The sequence below is a fragment of the Apis mellifera genome, linkage group LG8 (assembly GCF_003254395.2).
Source record: "Apis mellifera strain DH4 linkage group LG8, Amel_HAv3.1, whole genome shotgun sequence".
Classification (NCBI taxonomy): domain Eukaryota; kingdom Metazoa; phylum Arthropoda; class Insecta; order Hymenoptera; family Apidae; genus Apis; species Apis mellifera.
In genome coordinates, this window is record NC_037645.1 from 9,334,097 (window position 1) to 9,344,116 (window position 10,020).

The following is a 10,020-nucleotide window of genomic DNA, read 5'->3' on the forward strand; positions in this document are numbered from 1 at the left end:
TTTATACCGTATTATTTCGTATTTATATAATCAAAATGAAAAATCGTAATAAAAATCAGAAATAATGAAAAAAGTATAAAGAAAAATAAAGAAAAAATAAAAAATAAAAATAATGAAGAAAAAATCTTTTTCTTTTTTTCTTGAAAGATAATTTTTCTTAATCGATCACAATTAGATTTTGTATAAATCGTTGAGTGAGCGTGATTCATAGAAAATAGCGTCCTTCAAGATCGATATAAAAGAAGCTCGACGTACTCGATGTACCTATTACTATATAAATAATCGAACGCGTCTTTCGTGGCCGGTATTTTTAAAAAAAGTTCAAGTCACATTGCATATTTCGTTACAAATAATGAAGAATTTCATCAAACACTTGTTTTTACTGCTATCTCTAATGGCGATACCAATCTATGTATCATCGATGAACATTCGAAGTCCACCACAAAAGAAATTAGCACCGAAAAACGAAAATATTTCACACGAATTTCTTTATTTGCCTATATCTCTGATAAACGTACCATGCAAACATGGATATAAAAAAAGCCCAAAAGATAATTTATGTCGTGAGACAGTACCATCAGTAAGTTACAATCATTTTCAAATTTTTACATATTAAGAAACTAAAAAATATCTAACTGTATACCGATAAACATGTGTTTTGTGTGCCATCCATTGATTTAACATGTAATATGATGTTTCATTATTAATTTAGCATGTAATGTTTCATGTGCTATTGTACCAACTTAGCATATGATGCCCTATTATCTTATTATGTGATGTCCAGTGTGCCATCCATTGACCTTAGCAATAATGTTCCATGTGTCATTATAAAGTTAGCATGTGATGTTCTATGTCCTATTGTCAACTTACTTGTAACGTCCCTTGTGCCATTATCAAGTTAGCATGTAATGTCCTATGTCCTATTGTCAACTTAACATGTAATGTTCTGTGTGCCATTCATCAACACTTTAATATGTTATGTTCTCGTGCCATTGTCAATTTAGCTTGTGACGTCCCATTATCAAGAGAGCATGTGATATTTCACGTGGCGTTGTCGACTTAACATGTAACGTTCTGTGTGCCATTCATCAATTTTAATATGTGATGTTCCATTGTCAATTTGCTTGTGACGTCCCTTGTGCTATTAGTTAACATGTGATGCCCTATGTCCTATTTTCAATTTAGTATGTCATGATAAGTAAAACGTCCAATGTGCCATCTTAGCATGTAATATTTCACGTGCCATTATAAAATTAGCATGTAATGCCCTATATCCTATTGTCAATTTAATATGTCATGATAAGTAAGATATCCAGTATACCATCCATCGATTTTAATATGTGATGTTCCATGTGCCATTATAAGGCCATTATAAAGTTAGCATGTGATGCCCTATGTCTTATTGTCAATTTAATATGTCATGATAAGTAAGACGTCCAGTGTACCATCCATTGATTTTAATATGTGATGTTCCATGTGCCATTATAAGGCACATTATAATGACTTAAAGTTAGCATGTGATATCCTATGTCCTATTGTCAACTTACTTGTGACGTCTCTTGTGCCATTATCAAGTTAGCATGTGATGCCCTATGTCTTATTATTAATTTAATAAGTGATGTTCAGTATATCATCCATCGATTTTAATATGTGACGTTCCATGTGCCATTATCATATTAGCATGTAATGCCCTATGTCTTATTGTTAATTTAATAAGTGATGTTCAGTGTATCATCCATCGATTTTAATGTGTGATGTTCCACGTGCCATTGTCAACCACGTCCCTTGTACCATTATCCAGAGAGCGTGTGATATTCCATGTGCCATTATCATATTGTTAATTTAGTAAGTGGTGTTCAGTGTATCAACTTTAACATGTGATGTCCCATGTGCCATTATCAAGTTAGCATGTAATATTCTATGTGGTTTTGTCAACTTAACATGTTAATACTTAACTTAATATTCACAATATAAAGTGTGCCATCCATCGACTTTAGCATGTGATGTTCCACGTGCCAACTTACTTGTAATATTCCATGTGCCATTATCAATGTGATGCTCTATGTCCTCTATGTCAATTTAATACGTGATATTTTTTGTGCTATCATTAATCTAATATACGATGTTCAATATATCGTCGAGTTAGCATGTGATGTTACGTGTGTCATCAGTCGACTTGTATCTTGTGTGTTATCCATTCGATTTAATATTTAATATTTTCCATGTCATTTATCGACAATGTTTCGACGATTTCAAGAAATATGTTAATCATTTATATAGTAGAATCTGCATCAGACCGACATCTAAGCTCTTTATAAATATTAATAAATGTGACAGGAATAGAAGTATTTCCTTTTACCAATTTGTGAATCGTGCTTGATTTCATTATTCGTGTTTAAATTAATTATTGCAGTGTCAATCAAATATAATGAATTAATAATTATAATGTAAATATAAAGTTTAGTCTAAATTCGAATATATTTTCTACAAGTCAGTCTTATCATATAAATTTGAATAGTAATTAAATCAAGTTATTGTTTAATTAATATTTAATTTTAGAAATTATATAATAATAAATTTCAGAACTAATGCGAAAATGCGTCGTCGTAAATCGTAAAAAAGGCCTTAGACCGCCATCTGTTATTACCTTCATGCATCTTCTCATATCGACGAATCGAATTTACCGACTCAGCATAATGGACATAAAGATTAAGAAATAAGATGTAAATTTAGTTTATGATATAATTGTAATTTTTGTTTTTAAAATTGAAGCGTGAAATTAAATTAAATAGAAAAATTTATGCATTTTTTTTAAACATTGAGATATTTGTTTTTTTAATTTGTTGAATTTTATTATCAATCGTAGTATTTTAATACTATATTTTAAGATTAACGGAAAATTTTACCCAGATAATAAATTTTATTGTAAACTAAATTATAAATTTATTGTTATTAAAAAAAAAAATAAAATATATTTTTTTATTCTTAATTTTACTTTGGTTTAAAAAAACTACAAGTGGCTCATTCTTTAAATTTTTGATCATTTATAATAGAACATTCTAATATATTATCAAAAACTTATAACCTAAAAATTCTTTTCACATATAGTATTTCGAATTCAATGAAATATAAATAAATGTAAATACTCGATAGTTTGTACAAAATCAAAAGTAAGAAATTTTTTTAAAAGATTTACTCTACATATTCTATATAATTCTTACTTTTCTCTTGACGGAAATTATAAAATTGTAAATAATATTTTTCGTATAATCGAATGTTGATAACTAGCATCTCTTGATGAAATCTAGGTTTATTGATAGCAAATACGATTACTGCATTATCAACTGATATTTGAAAATCACTAATCATAGGAAATAAATAAAAAATAAGAAAAAATCCGTGTATGTCATAAATTATAACGATTAGGCTACATGAAAAGGCTATCGATTATGAAATGAAAACGGAAAAAAATTGTATTTTAATCTCTTTTAATATTTCGGTATTTAATATTTCTAGTTACTTAGTAATCATGTAGTAATTTTGTCTTCTCCTCGAGGCAAAACTTAGAGGAGTTATTTGTAAAAATTGTTTACACAACGATTTATATCTCTAGGATACTCAAATGTGACGCACGACTGTTAAACTTTGAACATTAATGAGTGAAAAATCGATAATCAAACAATAATTCACAAATTATCGAAATTTCGATTTGCCAATCCCATATGTGTAAATAAATAAAAGATAATATTCCTCGCAAAGTATATGTAATATAAATTAATTTTTAAATTGTTATTGTACATTTGATGCTTCTTATTGTCTTATTTCATCAAAAAAAAAAAAAAAAAATCGAAAAAAATCTCAAAACTTATCACTTATACACTTATATGTGTATAACTTTAATTTTGGTTTTATATATTTTCATCGAATCAAATAACGAATTAATAATCGATTTTTAATTAGAATTTAATTAGAATCGAATCGACAATTCACTTTTATAAAATTAAAATCAACAATTCATTTGACGTAGATGATGACTTTCGATTCTTGATATGCGTTTTTTGAAAACTAAATGTATATGAACTATTACATCATCAATCGAAATTGAATAATAGAATTTGGATTATAATTATTCTCGAATTTCCAATTAAACAAGAGAAACATCGAATTATTATAAATTTAATAATTAATTGTGATCAAAAGAATAATGAAATCATTGTTTCAATAATTAAAACATAAAAAAAAAAATTTCAAATTGTTATAAATAAAAAAAAATTCCTTTAAATTACATAATAATTGTCAAATTATTAAACTAACTAAACGTCGGGTTAATATTTGTAAGACAAAGTTTCGAGATTTGTACAAGATTTTTTTTCGTATATTGATGATTTATGTAACAAAGTTGTGCAATGTATCGATTATTATTCAAATATATTTAATATATTTCGGTTTAACAATAAAATTAAACGATTTTATTAATAATATTGCTTCTTAATAAACCATCGTAAGAAATTTCTTAAATCCGATTTTCCAAAATCAAAATTTTTTTAAATATTTATCATTATTTAAGTATCAAATTTCTTATTATTATTATTAACCATTTTATACACCACATATCGATTAATTAACGTTTCATTTCTTCATCGGAAATGCTCGATCTTCGATTTCATTTTCGATTATTTTTCTTTTTACGATCCTTCATAATTCGTCGAGCTTCTACAGTCCAAGGGTCAACAAGCCACTGTATTAGGTTATGTTATTTGTCGTAATTCACCAAGTTGATCGACAGAGCAGCTGAATCGGTAATACAAACCCTTCCGAAAATGACCGAAGAAAGTGTTTTCGAAGCGCGTTTCCGCGCCGTGTGTATTTGCGCAGACGATTGACTCTAGCCACGGCATTGACCATTTCACAGCAGCCTAATTTCCATTTGTTGCGCAATTGATACAATTATGTACGTCAATCAGCGGGATAATGGGATAGTAGAGGTGGATACCAGCTAACAATGCTGAGTTAATACGACTTCAAACGCCCGGTACGGATGAAAACATGCTCCTCATCTTTTCGTTGAATAGAGAGCGTAGACTCGGTTATACCAGGTGTCCGAAAATTTTGTATCACACTAGATTAAATGATTCTGTAATTATTCCAAACGATTCTTCTTCTTTTTCGAAGCGATTTTGAATTGTTATATTTCGTTCAAACTTTTCTTTTTCTTTTTTATTTCCTTTTTGATTCTATTGATTCTATCGATTTTTCCAAGCTTTATTCTCGCTCATCATTCGATTGATAGATTTATCTCTCTTTTCGAAATTTAAATTCTCGTTTGTCGATTAGAATATTGCTTAAGAAAAACGAATTGAAATTTTTGATATTTATAAAAATCATTTGAATATATATATTCGAACCAAAGGATTCATACCAAATGATTAAAATGATATTAGAATGCTAAAATTTTTTATGAATTAAAAATGAATAAAAACACGATTATGAGAAAGAGATGATTAATAGCATATGCTATAGCATATTTCTAATCTATACAAAATTATTATTCGATAATCGTATCAATGATAATTCATATATGAAATGAAACGTTACTTTATCATATTTTCGCTTTGGTTCCAAGCATTTGCTCTCCAGAGCGACAAGAAGGTATTACATAAATAATAATTAACAAGCCTGACCTCGGCGATATTAAAATTCAAGATTGACAATTTCGTCACATCTTATACAATATAATTCTAAAATCATATATATATATTGATAATACTTTAGATTTATGAAATTTGAATTTTTATTTTATCATAAATAGCCTATAGAATTCAATGCATTCTAAATATTGTTAAATATAATATGAATCTCTATTAAAAACAGTATAATAAATTTTAGTAAATAAAATAAAGTAATTTTCGAAATAAGACGTAAAATATTAGTAAAAAAAAAAATCTGATAAAAAACTCATAAAATTTAATATATAATTTTTTGCCATCGAAGTAATATTTTTCTACTTTAACAATTTTTCAACAAACTCGTTTCTTAGGAGTGCAAATATTCATTAAAGATTAAAAATATTCAAATTAAAAAAAAAAAAAAGAAAAGAAAAAAAAACTAGCAGAATTGAAAAACGAGTGTTTCATATATAAAATCAGACATTAAAACACAATATGATAAAATAATTTAATAGTCGATTATAATTCATGAAAACTAGGGAGCAAATGAAAAAGAAAATCCCACCACTTTGCATAATCATTCAATCATTTATAATAAATATTCATGACTTATGCTGCATAGATGTACGTCAATGTAAACGTTGAAAACCAGAAAATATCATTCGTGGAACTTTGAGAAATAGACTCAAGAGTTCAAATAATATAAGCGTGTTTACGTATGTTCTCAAGGATAACTCTTACGAAAACTCAGTTTTTTTTTTATTCTTATATTAAAAAGATACTAGATAAAATATGATAATATTTTTAATATTTTGAAAGAATTTATAGAATAGAATTATATCTATTTGTATACAATGCATTTAAATTTGTTTGTACACAATATATTTAACTATATCTATATCTGTATTTTAATTTATATATCTATTTTAACTTGGACATTATTAATGAAGATTGAATTGTAATATTGATCCATTTCATTTTTGAAATATCACAGATAGCATTATATAAATTGAGTAAGAGTATAAATTTGACAAATAAATATAAGTGAAATTCTAATTCAATTTACAATTCAATATACAATTGAATAGAATTAAATTAATAAATTGGATTTAAACATATCCAATCTAAACTTAAAAGTTCATGTTCTAAGATAAAATATTAAAATAAAATAATAAAATTAATTTTGTATGCAAATATTATAGCATTATATAAACATGAAGAATAAATCAAAATGTAAATGTAAAAAATTCATTGTTTTCAAAATTAAAATAAAATTATATACATGAATAATAATATAAATTATTATAATATAATAAAAGTATATAACGTGAAAATTTATAATATATAATATTTATTTTACAATCGATACAATTATTATTTCAGAGAGTGTATTATAACTATTGTGATAAAGAAGAACTATTCTTGGTACTCAATGGCTTCTTTATTTTCATTATTATGATAGCACATAAAATTTCCTAAGATGGAATATTCCAATAATTCCAGCTAGGAACAGAGTTTTGTTCCAGAAATCAGTTACAGAAAAATCTGTGTCCACTAATACAAAATAACTGTGTATGGTTACGGGTCATGAAGTACACGCGTGACATATGAAATTCATATCTATTGCCATACAAAATAAAAGATAACCTCCACATTTGAAAATTGTCGTTTAAACCCGGTTTCCATGAAATCTTCTCGCAATCAAAAATTTTCCATTAATTATAAAAAATATAGAATTCGAGATTTCATTAAGGGATCATCTTATTAAACTCATCAATTAATATTAAATATTTAAGTGGTGATGATAATTATTCTCTCTCGAAATTATAGAAAATTTAAATAATTAAAAAAAAAAATAAAGGATTATCCACAAGTAACAATCTTTCTTTCGTAAAATTCTGAGGGAATAAAAGAATGTGTAACTTGTTGCATTCCTGTTTTAAGATAGTATATACATTGAGTGGGAGTGCTTTTAAAAATAACTAAAATGATTACGAAATTAGACGAAAGGCCGTCTAAAAATTTCAGAGCTGCTTAGAACAAGGTGTTTGGCTCGGAATCGATTTGATTTGATTACAGTAATATCATTCAGGGTCGAATCAATGTAAAAAAAACGTCATATTCACAAATAGCATACAACAGGAAGAAAAAAATCTTCATCTATTTTACGACTACCTGTTTTGTCACGACTTCTTGTTTTAACCGCTGATTTAATTGATAAAGAATAAAAAAAATTCAAATCGCGACGACCCCAAGAAATATTATTATTTTTATCTTTTCTATTTCTAGAATTAAATTTAAAAATAATTATACGAAATAATTCCGATTTGGATATTATTTGAAAATCATATCTTGAAATTTTTAATTCGATTTTCTCTCGAATGTATAAAAAATTCAATTAAAAAAATTAAAAATTTTATATATCTATTAAGAAAGAAAAAAAACAATAGTTTTATCAATAATTGAAATAATCTAAAAAAGTTTTGGATTTTATTTAAAATCAATAACCGAAAACAATAAAAAAACAATATATAATAAATATGATATCTCTTTTAAGTGTTTTCTTCATTTTGTTAATTTATTTAAAAAAATAATAATAATAATTCATGTTCAAATTTCAGTTTTAATATAAATCTAAATTTTAATAAATAATAAATATAATAAATTCTAATAAATTCAAATATAAATCTAAATTCAGATTAAAAAATCCACATATAATCCATATATGCGACAAATTTTTTTACGAAAATTTGACAAATGACTTAATTTACATTCATATTCGAATCAGCAATTCAAATAACGCGCGCTTTATATAATGAATTCATTCATAAACAACAGATTAACAATAGTTAATCATGCAAAAATTTAATAAGAAGATAAATAAGCAGTTTTTCTATAAATAAATATTCTTAAGCTTCTGCAGATTGTTCTTTAAAAATTTGATACAACATTTTTCTCACGTATTCTTATATTATTTTTTCAATACAATAATAAATAAAAAGAATAGAATGATAAATAAATGCATATATAATGAGAGATTTTCTGTTAATTTACACGACTGTATAAATTATTCCTACGTCTTTATTTTTTAACTTTATTCGTTGTTTAAAAATACTATAAAAAAAATTTACTTTGACGCAATTTGTAGGAAAGGTTATCATTCCTTAAGGTTAATAACAATTTTCAAAAATATTTCAAATATTGAAAAAGTATTTTGAATGATACAAAAATATGTTTGTATTTTTCTATATTAATTTAATAATAATACAGTAATAATAATGCATTTCTATACATTTATATAATTTAATTTAAACTTACCAAGAATGTAGATTCCACATAGATGATTTTCTTTCCCTTTTTTTATTTCTTTCATATCAAACCATTTAGATTTAATAATATATTATATTATCCTAATAATTGATATAAAAATATTCTTTCAATACAAAATAATAATTTTTTAAAACAAAGAAATTATTTAAATATGAAACTAAAACATTTTATGAAGTAATATATATTTAAATTTTGAATTGAAAAATATTCATGATAATAAAAATCACTTTTCTACGTAATATTTGCAATTAAAATGCAAATTGAAACTGATCACAACAATACAATATGATTGATGTAAACTGAAATACTAATAATAACGCCCTCTGCTTTCTACTTCTAAAATAAAATTTAAATATAAATTTTCAAAACATTTATACTATTTTATCTCATCTTTTTTATAAAATTAATATAATAAAATTGTTATGAAAAAATTCATTTACAGATTTTGTATACATAAAATTTATATAATAATACAAAAATATATAAATATTACAATATTATATTACAATTGTATATTACAATATATACAATAGATATAGAAATATGTAATAAATATATTATAAATATTTAAAAATTCAAAATCCAATAAATTATTATTTTTTTGTAATTTGAAAAAAAAATTATTTCAAAAAACAAAATTAGAATGAATATTAAATTATTTAAAATAAAATATATTATTTAACTTTTTCAGATTTATACAAAAAAAATAATAAAAAACAATAAATTATATTGATTCACAAACCAATTTAAATTCGCGCAAAATGATTTGTTTTTCACGGAACTAAGATGAATTTTTTGATATAAAATCGAAATATTAAAAGGAATTTTTTAATATATATATTTTAATATTTATATAATGAATTTATGTTGTTTGTTAACAAACAAAAATTCGATTATGATAATAAATAAAGAATATAATAAAATAAAAAATATATATTTAATAGTTCTATTATACAATTTAATATATCATATACGTTTGAATCATTCATTAAATTGACGAATCTAATTGATTTCATTTTAATGG